Here is a 14977-nt window from a genome sequence, read left to right as displayed (position 1 = left end):
CAGTAGCTATCCATTTTACATTTGGTAGTGTATATATGTCCATATATACACTACCACTCTCTCACTTTGTCCCAGCTTACCCTTCCCCCTCCCCGTGTCCTCAAGTTCATTCTCTAGTAGTCTGCGTCTTTATTCCCGTTTTGCCCCTAGGTTCTTCATGACCTTTTTTTTTTTTTTAGATTCCCTATATATGTGTTAGCATACAGTATTTGTTTTTCTCTTTCTAACTTACTTCACTCTGTATGACAGACTCTAGGTCCATCCACCTCACCACAAATAACTCAATTTCGTTTCCTTTTATGGCTGAGTAATATTCCATTGCATATATGTGGCACATCCTCTTTATCCATTGATCTGTCAATGGACACCTAGGTTGCTTCCATGTCCTGGCTATTGTAAATAGAGCTGCAATGAACATTGTGGTACATGACTCTTTTTGAATTATGGTTTTCTCAGGGTATATACCCAGTGGTGGGATTGCTGGGTCATATGGTAGTTCTATTTTTAGTTTTTTAAGGAACCGCCACACTGTTCTCCATAGTGGCTGTATCAAGTTACATTCCCACCAACAGTGCAAGAGGGTTCCCTTTTCTCCACACCGTCTCCAGCATTTATTGTTTGTAGATTTTTTGATGATGGCCATTCTGACCAGTGTGAGATGGTATCTCATTGTAGTTTTGAATTGCATTTCTCTAATGATTAATGATGTTGAGCATTCTTTCATGTGTTTGTTGGCAATCTGTATATCTTCTTTGGAGAAGTGTCTATTTAGGTCTTCTGCCCATTTTTGGATTGCGCTGTTTGTTTTTATGATATTGAGCTGCACGAGCTGCTTGTAAATTTTGGAGATTCATCCTTTGTCAGTTGCTTCATTTGCAAATAATTTCTCCCATTCTGAGGGTTGTCTTTTCATCTTATTTATGGTTTCCTTTGCTGTGCAAAAGCTTTTAAGTTTCATCAGGTCCCATTTGTTTATTTTTGTTTTTATTTCTATTTCTCTAGGAAGTGGGTCAAAAAGGATCTTGCTGTGATTTATGTCATAGACTGTTCTGCCTATGTTTTCCTCTAAGAGTTTAATAGTGTCTGGCCTTACATTTAGGTCTTTAATCCATTTTGAGTTTATTTTTGTGTATGGTGTTAGGAAGTGTTCTAATTTCATTCCCTTACATGTAGCTGTCCAGGTTTCCCAGCACCACTTATTGAAGAGGCTGTCTTTTCTCCATTGTATATTCTTGCCTCCTTTATCAAAGATAAGATGACCATACGTGTGTGGGTATATCTCTGGGCTTTCTATCCTGTTCCATTGATCTATATTTCTGTTTTTGTGCCAGTACCATACTGTCTTGATTACTGTAGCTTTGTAGTCTAGTCTGAATTCAGGGAGCCTGATTCCTCCAGCTCCGATTTTCTTTCTCAGGATGGCTTTGGCTATTCGGGGTCTTTTGTGTTTCCATACAAATTGTGAGTTTTTTTGTTCTAGTTCTGTGAAAAATGCCAGTGGTAGTTTGATAGGGATTGCATTGAATCTGTAGATTGCTTTGGGTAGTATAGTCTTTTTCACAGTGTTGATTCTTCCAATCCAAGAACATGGTATATCTCTCCATCTACTTGTATCATCTTTAATTTCTTTCATCAGTGTCTTATAATTTTCTGCATACAGGTCTTTTGTCTCCTTAGGGAGGTTTATTCCTAGATATTTTATTCTTTTTGTTGCAATGGTAAATGGGAGTGTTTTCTTAATTTCACTTTCAAATTTTTCATCATTAGTGTATAGGAATGAAAGAGATTTCTGTGCATTAATTTTATATCCTGCTACTTTACCAAATTCATTGATTACCTCTAATAGTTTTCTGGTAGCATCTTTAGGATTCTCTATGTATAGTATCATGTCATCTGCAAACGGTGACAGCTTTACTTCTTCTTTTCCAATTTGGATTCCTTTTATTTCTTTTTCTTCTCTAATTGCTGTGGCTAAAACTTCCAAAACTATATTGAATATTAGTGGTGAGAGTGGGCAACCTTGTCTTGTTCCTGATCTTAGTGGAAATGGTTTCAGTTTTTCACCATTGAGGACGATGTTGGCTGTGGGTTTGTCATATATGGCCTTTATTATGTTGAGGTAAGTTCCCTCTCTGCCTACTTTCTGGAGCGTTTTTTATCATAAATGGGTGTTGAATTTTGTCGAAAGCTTTCTCTGCATTTATTGAGATGATCATATGGTTTTTCTCCTTCAATTTGTTAATATCGAGTATCACATTGACTGATTTGCGTATATTGAAGAATCTTTACATTCCTGGGATAAACCCTACTTGATCATGGTGTATGATCCTTTTAATGTGCTGTTGGATTCTGTTTGCTAGTATTTTGTTGAGGATTTTTGCATCTATGTTCATCAGTGATATTGGCCTGTAGTTTTCTTTCTTTGTGACATCTTTGTCTGGTTTTGTAATCAGGGTGATGGTGGCCTCGTAGAATGAGTTTGGGAGTGTTCCTCCCTCTGCTATATTTTGGATGAGTTTGAGAAGGATAGGTGTTAGGTCTTCTCTAAATGTTTGATAGTATTTGCCTGTGAAGCCATGTGGTCCTGGGCTTTTGTTTGATGGAAGATTTTTAATCACAGTTTCAGTTTTAGTGCTTGTGATTGGTCTGTTCATATTTTCTACTTCTTCCTGGTTCAGTCTTGGCAGGTTGTGCATTTCTAAAAATTTGTCCATTTCTTCCAGGTTGTCCATTTTATTGGCATAGAGTTGCTTGTAGTAATCTCTCATGATCCTTTGTATTTCTGCAGTGTCAGTTGTTACTTCTCCTTTTTCATTTCTAATTCTATTGATTTGAGTCTTCTCCCTTTTTTTCCTGATGAGTCTGGCTAATGGTTTATCAATTTTGTTTACCTTCTCAAAGAACGAGCTTTTAGTTCTATTGATCTTTGCTATCGTTTCCTTCATTTCTTTTTCATTTATTTCTGATCTGATCTTTATAATTTCTTTCCTTATGCTAACTTTGGGGGTTTCTTTGTTCTTCTTTCTCTAATTGCTTTAGGTGTAAGGTTAGGTTGTTTATTTGAGATGTTTCTTGTTTCTTAAAGTAGGATTGTACTGCTATAAACTTCCCTCTTAGAACTGCTTTTGCTGCATCCCACAGGTTCTGGGTCATCGTGTTTTCATTGTCATTTGTTTCTAGGTATTTTGTGATTTTCTCTTTGATTTCTTCAGTTATCTCTTGATTATTAAGGAGTGTATTGTTCAGCCTCCATGTGTTTGTATTTTTTACAGAGTTTTTCCTGTAATTGGTATCTAGTCTCATAGCACTGTGGTTAGAAAACATACTTCATAAGATTTCAATTTTCTTAAATTTACCAAGGCTGGATTTGTGACCCAAGATGTGATATATCCTGGAGAATGTTCCATGAGTACTTGAGAAAAATGTGGATTCTGTTTTTTTTGCGTGGAATGTCCTATAAATATCAATGAAGTCCATCTTGTTTAATGTATCATTTAAAGCTTGTGTTTCCTTATTTATTTTCATTTTGGATGATCTGTCCATTGGTGAAAGTGGGGTGTTAAAGTCCCCTACTATGATTGTGTTACTGTCGATTTCCCCTTTTATGGCTGTTAGTATTTGCCTTATGTATTGAGGTGCTCCTATGTTGGGTGCATAAATATTTACAATTGTGCTATCTTCTTCTTGGTTTGATCCCTTGATCATTATGTAGTGTCCTTCTTTGTTTCTTTTAATAGTCTTTGTTTTAAAGTCTATTTTGTCTGATATGAGAATTGCTACTCCAGCTTTCTTTTGATTTCCATTTGCATGTAATATCTTTTTCCATACCCTCACTTTCAGTCGGTATGTTTCCCTAGGTCTGAAGTGGGTCTCTTGTAGACAGCATATATACAGGTCTTGTTTTTGTATCCATTCAGCCAGTCTATGTCTTTTGGTTGGAGTATTTAATCCATTTACATTTAAGGTAATTATCGATATGTATGTTCCTATTACCATTTTCTTAATTGTTTTGGGTTTGTTATTGTAGATCTTTTCCTTCTGTTGTGTTTCCTGCCTAGAGAAGTTCCTTTAGCATTTGCTGTAAAGCTGGTTTGGTGGTGGTGAATTCTCTTAGCTTTTGCTTGTCTGTAAAGTTTTTAATTTCTCTGTCAAATATGAATGAGATCCTTGCTGAGTAGAGTAATCTTGGTTGTAGTTTTCTCCCCTTCATCACTTTAAATATGTCCTGCCTCTCCTTCTGGCTTGCAGAGTTTCTGCGGAAAGATCAGCTGTTAACCTTATGGGGATTCCCTTGTATGTTATTTGTTGTTTTTCCCTTGCTGCTTTTAATATTTTTTCTTTGTATTTAATTTTTGATAGTTTGATTAATATGTGTCTTGGCGTGTTTCTCCTTGGGTTTATCCTGTATGGGACTCTCTGTGCTTCCTGGACTTGATTAACTATTTCCTTTCCCATATTAGGGAAGTTTTTAACTATAATCTCTTCAAATATTTTCTCAGTCCCTTTCTTTTTCTCTTCTTCTGCGACCCCTATAATTCGAATGTTGGTGCATTTAATGTTGTCCCAGAGGTGTCTGAGACTGTCCGGAATTATTGTCTTTTTATTTCTTTATTCTGCTCTGCAGTAGTTATTTCCACTATTTTATCTTCCAGGTCACTTATCCGTTCTTCTGCCTCAGTTATTCTGCTATTGATTCCTTCTAGAGAATTTTAAATTTCATTTATTGTGTTGTTCATCGTTGTTTGTGTGCTCTTTAGTTCTTCTAGATCCTTGTTAAACATTTCTTATACTTTTTCCATTCTATTTCCAAGATTTTGGATCATCTTTACTGTCATTATTCTGAATTCTTTTTCAGGTAGACTGCCTATTTCCTCTTCATTTGTTAGGTCTGGTGAATTTTTACCTTGCTCCTTCATCTGCTGTGTGTTTCTCTGTCTTCTCATTTTGTTTAACTTACTGTGTTTGGGGTCTCCTTTTTGCAGGCTGCAAGTTTGTAGTTCCTGTTGTTTTTGGTGTCTGCCCCCAGTGGCTAAGGTTGGTTCAGTGGGTTGTGTAGGCTTCCAGGTGGAGGGGACTAGTGCCTGTGTTCTGGTGGATGATGCTGGATCTTGTCTTTCTGGTGGGCAGGTCCACGTCTGGTGGTGTGTTTTGGGGTGTCTGTGGCCTTATTATGATTTTAGGCAGCTTCTCTCTTAATGGGTGGGTTTGTGTTCCTGTCTTGCTAGTTGTTTGGCATAGGGTGTCCATCACTGGAGCTTGCTGGTCATTGAGTGGAAGTGGGTCTTGGCGTTGGGATGGAGATCTCTGGCAGATTTTTGCTGTTTCATATTACGTGGAGCTGGGATGTCTCTTGTGGACCAGTGTCCTGAACTTGGCTGTCCCACCTCAGAGGAACAGCCCTGACGCCTGACTGGAGCACTGAGAGCCTGTCATCCACATGGCTCAGAATAAAGGGGAGAAAAAAAAGAAAAAAGAGGGGCTTCCCTGGTGGTGCAGTGGTTGGGAGTCTGCCTGCCAATGCAGGGGACACGGGTTTGAGCCCTGGTCTGGGAAGATCCCACATGCCGTGGATCAACTAGGCCCGTGAGCCACAATTACTGAGCCTGCGCGTCTGGAGCCTGTGCTCCGCAATGGGAGAGGCCGCGATAGTGAGAGGCCCGCGCGCCGCGATGAAGAGTGGCCCCCGCTTGCCACAACTAGAGAAAGCCCTCACACAGAAATGAAGACCCAACACAGCCAAAAGTAAATAAATAAATACATTAATTAATTAATTTTAAAAAAAAAAGAAGAAAAAAAAAGAAAAAAGAAAGAAGAAAATAAAATTAAATTAAATTAAATTAAAAAGTTATTAAAATAAAAAATAATTATTAAAAACATTTTTTAAAGTAATAAAAAAAGAAAGAAAGAAAGAAATAAGAGAGCAACCAAGCCAAAAAACAAATCCACAGATGATAAAAAGTGCTTAAAAACTATACTAAAAAAAACAAATAAAAAAAAAAAACAGACAGACCCCTAGGACAAATTGTAAAAGCAAAGCTATACAGAGAAAGTCACACACAGAAGCATACACATACACACTCAGAAAAAGGGAAAAAATATATATATATTGTTGCTACCAAAGTCTACCTCCTCAATTTGGGATGATTCCTTGTCAGTTCAGGTATTCCAGAGATGCAGCGTACATCAAGTTGATTGTGGAGATTTAATCTACTGCTCCTGAGGCTGCTGGGAGAAGTTTCCCTTTCTCTTCTTTGTTCGCACAGCTCCTGGGGTTCAGCTTTGGATATGCACCCACTCCTGCGTGTAGGTCACCTGAGGGCATCTGTTCCCCACCCTAACAGGACGGAGTTAAAGGAACAGCTGCTTCGGGGGCTCTGGCTCACTCAGGCCGGGCGGAGGGAGGGGTACGGAATGCAGGACGAGCCTGCGGCGGCAGAGGCCGGTGTGACGTTGCAGCAGCCTGAGGCACGCTGTGCGTTCTCCCGGGGAAGTTGTCCCCGGATCACGGAACCCTGGCAGTGGCGGGCTGCACAGGCTCCCGGGAGGGGCGGTGTGGAGAGTGACCTGTGCTCGCACACAGGCTTCTTGGTGGCGGCAGCAGCAGCCTTAGCGTTTCATGCCTGTCTCTGGGGTCTGCGCTGATAGCCGCGGCTCGCGCCCGTCTCTGGAGCTCGTTTAGGTGGCACTCTGAATCCCCTCTCCTCGTGCACCAGGAAACAAAGAGGCAAGAAAAAGTCTCTTGCCTCTTCGGCAGCTCCAGAACTTTTCCCGGACTCCCTCCCGGCTAGCCGTGGCGCACTAGCCCCCTTCAGGCTGTGTTCACGCCGCCAACCCCAGTCCTCTCCCTGCGATCCGACCGAAGCTGAGCCTCAGCTCCCAGCCCCCGCCCGCCCTGGTGGCTGAGCAGACAAGCCTCTCGGGCTGGTGAGTGCTGCTTGGCACCGAGCCTCTGTGCGGGAATCTCTCCGCTTTGCCCTCCCCACCCCTGTGGCTGCGCTCTCCTCCGTGGCTCCGAAGCTTCCCCCCTCTGCCACCCGCAGTCTCCGCCCACGAAAGGGCTTCCTAGTGCGTGGAAACCTTTCCTCCTTCACAGCTCCCTCCCACTGGTGCAGGTCCCGTCCCTATTCTTTTGTCTCTGTTTTTCCTTTTTTCTTTTGCCCTACCCAGGTACGTGGGGAGTTTCTTGCCTTTTGGGAGGTCTGAGGTCTTCTGCCAGCGTTCAGTAGGTGTTCTGTAGGAGTTGTTCCACATGTAAATGTATTTCTGATGTATTTGTGTGGAGGAAGGTGATCTCCATGTCTTACTCTCCGCCATCTTGAAGGTCCTCCCACTTAATCACTCTTATTCAATATAATACTGGCAGTGTTATTCATGTGGCTGTAGGTAGGAGGCCTCAGTTCCTTACCACATGGATCCCTTCTTAGGGCTGCTTGAGTGTCCTCATGACATGGCAACTGGCTTACTCCAGGATGAGTGATCTGGCACAAAGTGGCCATCCCTGATTTCACATCAACATGATCTCAGGCACAAAACTCCTTGTTTTTCCATTCTGTCTTTAAGTTACTTGTTAAAACAACTGGCCCGCGGTCCTCAGGACTGTCGCGGCTTTGGCTGGTGGGGCCCCTCCACAGCCGGCAGCCTCAGTGAGGCCGCACTCCCCTCGGGCTCCGGGGCAGTTCATTGACGGCGGAGGGAAGAGACCTCGAGCCAGGAGTTCCAGCTCTGTGGAAACGTGGGCTCCATTCTGCCAGAATTCATTTTTATAAGAGTGCCTTTTCTATATTGGTATACAAATATCCATTTGAGAATGGGTTGTGTTAATTTAGTACAATGCTCTTTTCTGAATTAAAAGAACTTAGGTATTTATATTTATTGCCTTGACTTGTGAGTTCCCTATAAGATTATTTGAGCAACCTTAGCATTGGATTTTAAGATAAAAAGATATATATATATAATGAGTAATGAGATAAGGGGATAATATTTGGCATAAGGCTGAGAAATCTTAAGGCAGATTTTCAATTATTGCTTTAGTATATTGTGAACAATTCATCAAGACATAACAGAATTTATGTGTATATATATATATATATATATATATATATACACATGTACAAGGTCTACGATATATATATACACACACATAATGTCTACCATTGTATATAGTTCTTTTAGATTGTGAATATAATCATCAGTTCATTTCAATATAACCTATTAAATTGTACCCTAGTTCTTAAAGAGTTGGTTCAATTTTCAAAAATTGTCTTGTTTATACTACAAATTCAGGCCCAGGGAAACTACTTTTTCAGAGTAAATTAGGAAACTAATTAGACAGCAGCAAGGATTGTAACATTGGAAGTTATAAAAACTAATCTTCAGCTTACTCTGTCTTCTTCCTGAAAATTCATGCAGTATTTAACATGCTAACTTCTACAATGCTCTGCACAGAATAGGTACTCTGGAGCACTGAGTGCCTGAAATCTTTTATTATTTTTTTTAAAAATTAGGTGAAAATGCTTATCATAATGAATCTATATTTGAAAGAAGTTTCAAACATGGGAATAGACCAAAGCAATCTGAGTGGCTCAAATCCTGAAATTTTAAAAGAAATTCCTTGTTATGGGCTACAACCTCTACCTAACTTACGTTAGTAGTTACAAACAGAACATTACTAGTAATACCAATATCTAATACTATTTCTCCATTTCCTGATTTCTTACAGTTGAGAAAATGGAGTCAAGTTTGTCTATTTTCTTCATTCATGCCTTCAGCAAGGTTTATTTTGCATGTGTTTTGTGTTTTTTGTGTTTTTTTTTAACATCTTTATTGGAGTATAATTGCTTTACAATGGTGTGTCAGTTTCTGCTTTATAACAAAGTGAATCAGCTATACATATACATTGTCCCAGGCACTGGCTGAGTACTGGAGGTACAATAGTTGTTATGGCATGCTCCTCTCCTTCTAGATGTGTCCAAGCTAACAAACGGAATGACACAGGAATTAATCATTTCACTACAACTGGAAGGCTGAAAGCTGACTTGGGGTCATAAATAAAAAGGCAGAATTTATTTGTATTCATTGTCTTGGATAATATTTTCAACATGAGTGTGTTAAAGGAGGTCATTGAGAGAACTTGACCACCAGTTGACTTGTGAGCTGGACCCAGGCAATCAGAAGCTGCTCACCCCCTCCCTGGTCCGTGGAATGTTCTGCCCACCATTCCCTTAGTAGGAGCAGTTTTCAAAGATGCAGGCTTGAGAGAACAATGTGTTATTGAAATCATCTGGACAGTATACATAACTGAACCCAGTTAAGGCCTCTATATAACCTTTTCAGATTCTGGCAGCATGTGCTGCGATCTAGTTGCCTTGCGGCCGCCCAAGACAAACATGTATGTAAGTTCCCTTCCTTATTAATTCTGTCACCTACTGATCTGGAGAGGCCTGCCTCTTTCTTTGGCCTCTCCTTGCCCTCGTGTACAGGGGCCACATTCAGATTTCACCTGGGAAGCTCCTGAGGTTTCAAACCAATAGTGTGTAGGGTGAGAAGAGAAATGGTTGAGGATAGCTCCTTGGAGAGTGTCTAGATTCAAGAGACAGTTAACAGGGGATCCATCAACGAGACTAAACAGAACTGATTGGAGAAGTAGACAGGACCCAAAAAGAAATGCCTGATTTACAATGTAGTCATACCGCTTAGTTTGCCTGAGACAGTCCTAGTTTTCTCCTTTGGTTGATGTCACTTCTGGCTAGCACCCTCTTTCACTCACAAAAGTGTTCATCCTACTGATGCACTCCTAAAGAGCCCTAAGTCCTCTGTTACAGCTCTTATCACACATTGGTGAAGACCTATTATATTTATCTTTCTCCCCACATGAATAGTGAGTACTTCAGGAAAAAGGAAGCGTCTAATTCATCTGTATTTCTAGCACCCCACACACATTTGCAAGGTAGTAGATGCTCAATGAATATCTAATTAAGGAATTACCCAGAAAAGAATGATGTTATAATTAAGATAATTTGAACTCAAAGAGTAGAGATATGATTATATATGTAATACAGCACTAGCTGTAACAAGGAGACTCCAAATTTTAGTGGCTTTCCACAATGGAAAATTATTTGTGGCTCATGTAGCCCAAATTAAGCGTTCAAGTGGCTCTCCTCTGAACAGTGACTTAGAAACCATGATATCTCCCATCTTTTGTCTTCACCATTTTCAGTATCCAGTAAGGAGTTCCAGAGGGGGAGAGAAATGAGGGATTGTACTCACAGTTTTTATGGGACAGCTGTGAAAATGGCACATTTCCTTAGCCTGTAATCCTTTGCATATAAGGTAATGCCACTGATGTACCTATAACTACCTGCAAGGGAATCTGGAAATGTGGTCTAGCTGGTGCTCAGAAAGAAACATTTTCTGCTACAATGCCAATGTATATTCACATATATTTTAAAATAATTTCTCTATAGAAAATTTCATATATATGTATATATATGTAAAATATTTATACATATATATGAAACAAATATCAAAACCCCCGAGATTATCAACAAGCACAGCAATTTATTTATAACCAGTTATATGTATGTCCCTGCACTAAAGGCCTTAAGTGGCTTGCAATCTATTTTGGGAGGGGTAAAAAAAGAGAAAGAAATTAATTAACTATCCTTCATAGAAACTGAAGAAAACAGCAATAATAATGATTCCAACAACAACAACAACAACATATTTAACACTCACGCATTCGTTGTAACTCTTAATCATTGAGGGATTGCTTTCTTTAGGTATGTATTTTAGAGAGGCACTTGTCCCAACAGTGAAAAGAATTACTTTCAAGTTATTTTTCTGTCAACTATTCCAAGTAAGTTGGTTAGTTACCAAAGAGAATTTCATTTTATTACAAATTAACAGGTTTGCATTAAACTCATTCAAATATTTTAGTGTCTTTTTTTCTTTGGATATTGCATATCTTGAAGCTGAATGTGAGATATTTTTGAGTCCCATCAATAGCAAGTTCGATGTAGTTTCATTTTTTTATTATGACTTTTATTGTACTTTTAAACTCAAAATAGTACGAATTTATAGGGAATATAGAAACTAGTAATAAACAACAATATGAAAATCACCACGAACACCATCACCCAGAGAAAGCCATTTTAGAGAACTGGGATATATCTTTCTAAAATTTTTCCATAAATATAATATGTTTTGGTGTTTGTTTTTGTTTTAGTGTTGTTTTACAAAAATTAGATCACATTGTAATCTGTTTTTCCCACTCGGCATTATGTCATGAACATAATCACATATTCTTCTGCATTATTTTAACAGCCTCATAGTATTTCATAATATGATATATCAAAATTTATTAAGCCAATCCCTCAGTACAATAATTAGATTATATCCGGTTATTCTTTATCATAAATAAGCTACAGTGAACGTCTTTTTGTTATTGAGTCTTTGCCAAACCATCTTATTGGACCATGTCTAAAATGTCAAAACCATTAGTTCCCAAATTTAAGCATACATAGAACCATAGTGGAGACTTACTCAGACTCCCAGGCCCTAATAATAGAGATTCTGATTAGGCAGATCTGGAATAGGGCCTGGGAGTCTGAATTTTAGCAAGTACCTTCTGCGATTCTCATGCAGGAAGTTTGAGCATCACTTTTTGAGAAATAACGGCTTAGAGATGCTATAAATACTGTCTTTTCCCTCGACCCTTGTAAAAATGTCATTTTCCTACAATAACATGAAATACATATTGTCCTTGTGATCATTTTTACATTTCTTTCCAAAATAAGGCCATTTAACCTATCACTTTCTACCAGGTAAAGTTCTGTTTCTTTTTGAAATATCATTGATACACATTGATCTGGAATTTTTTAAAAGCCACTTGTTATGCTGTTTTTGAATGGAATGTTAGGATATAGACATGTATAGCTTTATCGTTTTTATTATCAAGATAAAAATGCTACACTTTATTTTTAATAGAGGTTGTTCTCTCAGAAGTTACCTCTTGAGGTGGTTTTATCTAAAAGAGAATGTCACAAACCTTAAGTCTTTTATCACATGACCTGGGTTATAGAAAGCATTCCTTCAGTTGCAATGCTATCTTTATAAAAAGGTACTAACTTTGGCCAGCTATCTTTATAAAAAGATATTAACTTTGGCCAGCTACATTCAGTGTTTAGCTCTGCTAGACTCATCTTTTGTTCTTCTTTTCCACGTTTGTCCCAAAGAAGGATGTCTACACACTTAAGTCATTCATTAACTTCTCTTGAGAAATACGTGAGGCAAATTATGACCTGTTAGCAGTCCCAGAGTGTGGCTGTAGTTTGCAATTCTGTCCTTAAACGAACACACAGAACTTTGTAAGCACATAGAGGCTCACTTTCTCAAACTAAAAGCTAAGAATGGTACATGTGCACACGTTTTCCCTTTATTTTATATATTTGCCATCTCACTAAGCACTGATTTTACCACTGGCTATTATAAAATCAGAGTATTTCAGAACTGAAAGTAGCCTTAAGGTTCATTTTGTACAAGCTCTTGATTGTCTGTCTAAGGAAACTAAAGCCCAGAAAGGTTAAATGACTCAACACCACATAAGTAATTAGTGGCAGAGTCAGGCCAAGTTCTCTGTCTCCTGACTTAATCAACAAGGATTCTCACTAATTTCCACTGTTTATGTAGGGCTCAATTCTGTTCATTTTTTTTTTTAAATGTGAGGCATATTAAATTATGGTCAATTACTGTGTGTTCAATTCTTTTCTGGAAGTATGCACCTTGCCAGGGACCATACTTGTTAAAGGTAGTACAGAGTAGTTGTTATTAGTTTCAGGTTTAACTAAAATAGATTTGGGTTTGGATTTTGACTTGTAGGGTGATCAATCATCCTAGTTTGCTTGGGATTGGTGGGTTTCCCCAAACATGGGACTTGCTGTCCTAAAAGCAGAAAAGCCCAGGAAAACAGGAATGTTGGTTACCCTACTAACCACATGGCTGTGTGACCAGGGCATGTGATGATAAAGGTCTCTGTTTCTTTATGTGTGAAATGGGAAAAGTAATAGAACCTAACCCAGAGGACTTCAGTGAAAATTAAATGAGGTGGTATATGAAAAACACAGCACTCACTAAGTAAACCCAGCACTTGATAAGGACTCAATAAATATTAGTCATTATTATTAAAACTATTTTCTAGTTTTATTGAGATATAATTGACATACAGCAGTGTATAAGTTTACTGTATACAGCATAATGATTTGACTTAATAATATTATAAAATGATGACCACAGGTTTAGTTAACATTCATCATCTTGTGTAGATACAAAAAAAAAGAAAAGAAAAAGAAAAAATACTTTTTTCCTTGTGATGAGAACTCTTAGGGTTTACTCTCTTAATAACTCTCATATATGCCATCCAGCCATGTCAACTGTAGTCATCACGCTATACATTACACCCCTAGTACTTATTTATTTTATAACTGGAAGTTTGTACCTTTTGACCACTTTCATTCAATTTCCCCTCCCCCACCCCCATTTCTGGTAACCACAAAGCTGACCTGATGAGTTTGGGGTTTTTTTTTAAGATTCCATGTACCACTGTGCTCATACAGGGTTTATTTTTCTCTGCCTGACTTACTTCACTTAGCATAATTCCCTCAAGATCCATGCATGTTGTCTCAAGTGGCAGGATGTCCTGCTTTTTAAAGCCATTATTATTATGAATGTTGTTTTACAAAGCAAGTAGATTCCTCAAAGCACAGATTCCCAGAATCTAGATCTTCATATCTAGGACTTGAAATAAATGAACTTTGTGTTTAGCTTTGACGTCTTCTTTACCTTCCGGGTGCCTTTTTTTTTGTTTCTATTTATCCATGAAATCAGACAATAAAACCCAAAGCTGAATAGAAGCCACAATTGCATGTCCTTTCACTTTTTTCAAGCTATAAGTCAGAAAAAAGACAAATTTTCTGTTTTCGGAAAAAAATATGGATGAATGAAGTATCAAAGGCAGTATAGTGCTATGAAAAGATAAAGGGAATTAGCCTGGATTATAATAATAATAGCTGCCATTTTGTTGAGTGCAAACTGTGGGCCATCTATTAGTGCTTCATACACTTTGTATCTCTGATCCAGACAATGACCCTGAGAAGTAAATATTATTATTACCCTCAGTGTTCAAATGGAGAACCAATCTCAGTGAGCCTAAGTTATTTGCCCAAAGATGGTAGTATAGTAGGAAGTACAACAAAGGTTCTAAACTAGGTCTAGACTCTGCAAAGTCAATGCACTTTTAACTTATAACCAACAGGCTAATTTTGGAGAAAGTACTTTGCCTCTCTGGGTTAGTTTCTTCACTGGTACAACTCAGAAGGAAAGGAAATTGCCATGATTGCTTATCACATTGCAGGTAATGAGCTATGCACGTTACATTCATGATCTCATTTAATTCTTGTGGGTAGATATTATTTCCATTTTTGTGGGGGGGGGGGATGGGTGGGTCATCCTCCATCCTGACAGGGAGTCACCCTTACCAATGGAAAGTTTTTTTAGGAAAGGGCAACTCCTAATTAGTTTCCAGAGCCCTTCCTTTCCACGTCTCAGGAAATAACCACTTCAAACAATATGCCAAAGAGACACAGCCGAGGGTGGCCAATTCTGCTCCCCTACACACTGGTCCATGGGAGAGACCTTGCCTGGCCACCCACCCAAAGAACAGAGTCACTCACCAAAGCCCTCCCTGAAACACCACCTTTGGCTCCTAAAGACCAAACAGGGTGTGGAGGATAGTGGTTTGGGACTTCAGAGGGGATAAAGGCCACTCACACGGAGATAGAAAAGCAAAGGTTTGGCCAACAAATGTGTGCTGCAGAGACAATGGATCTATTTCCATTTTTATGGTAAAGAAACAGAAGACTTAGAGAGCTCAAGCAACACTCTACAAACACAACTGGCAAAGTGGCAATGCAAGGATTCTAAA

At 38.8% G+C, this 14977-nt stretch overlaps 2 protein-coding genes across 7 annotated transcripts in view; one reads left to right on the top strand and one right to left on the bottom strand.

Moving 5' to 3' along the window:
* Positions 1 to 14977, top strand: part of PDE4D (phosphodiesterase 4D) — a 1112988-nt gene that overhangs the window by 152819 nt on the left and 945192 nt on the right. The window lies entirely within an intron of this gene.
* LOC309624392 (uncharacterized protein) overlaps positions 1 to 14977 on the bottom strand; it is a 133687-nt gene that overhangs the window by 33988 nt on the left and 84722 nt on the right. The gene's annotated exons all lie outside the window — the stretch shown is intronic.

Source organism: Balaenoptera borealis, assembly GCF_965194805.1.
Source record: "Balaenoptera borealis genome assembly, chromosome: 2".
Taxonomy (NCBI): domain Eukaryota; kingdom Metazoa; phylum Chordata; class Mammalia; order Artiodactyla; family Balaenopteridae; genus Balaenoptera; species Balaenoptera borealis.
This window is presented reverse-complemented; position numbering and strand designations above follow the sequence as displayed.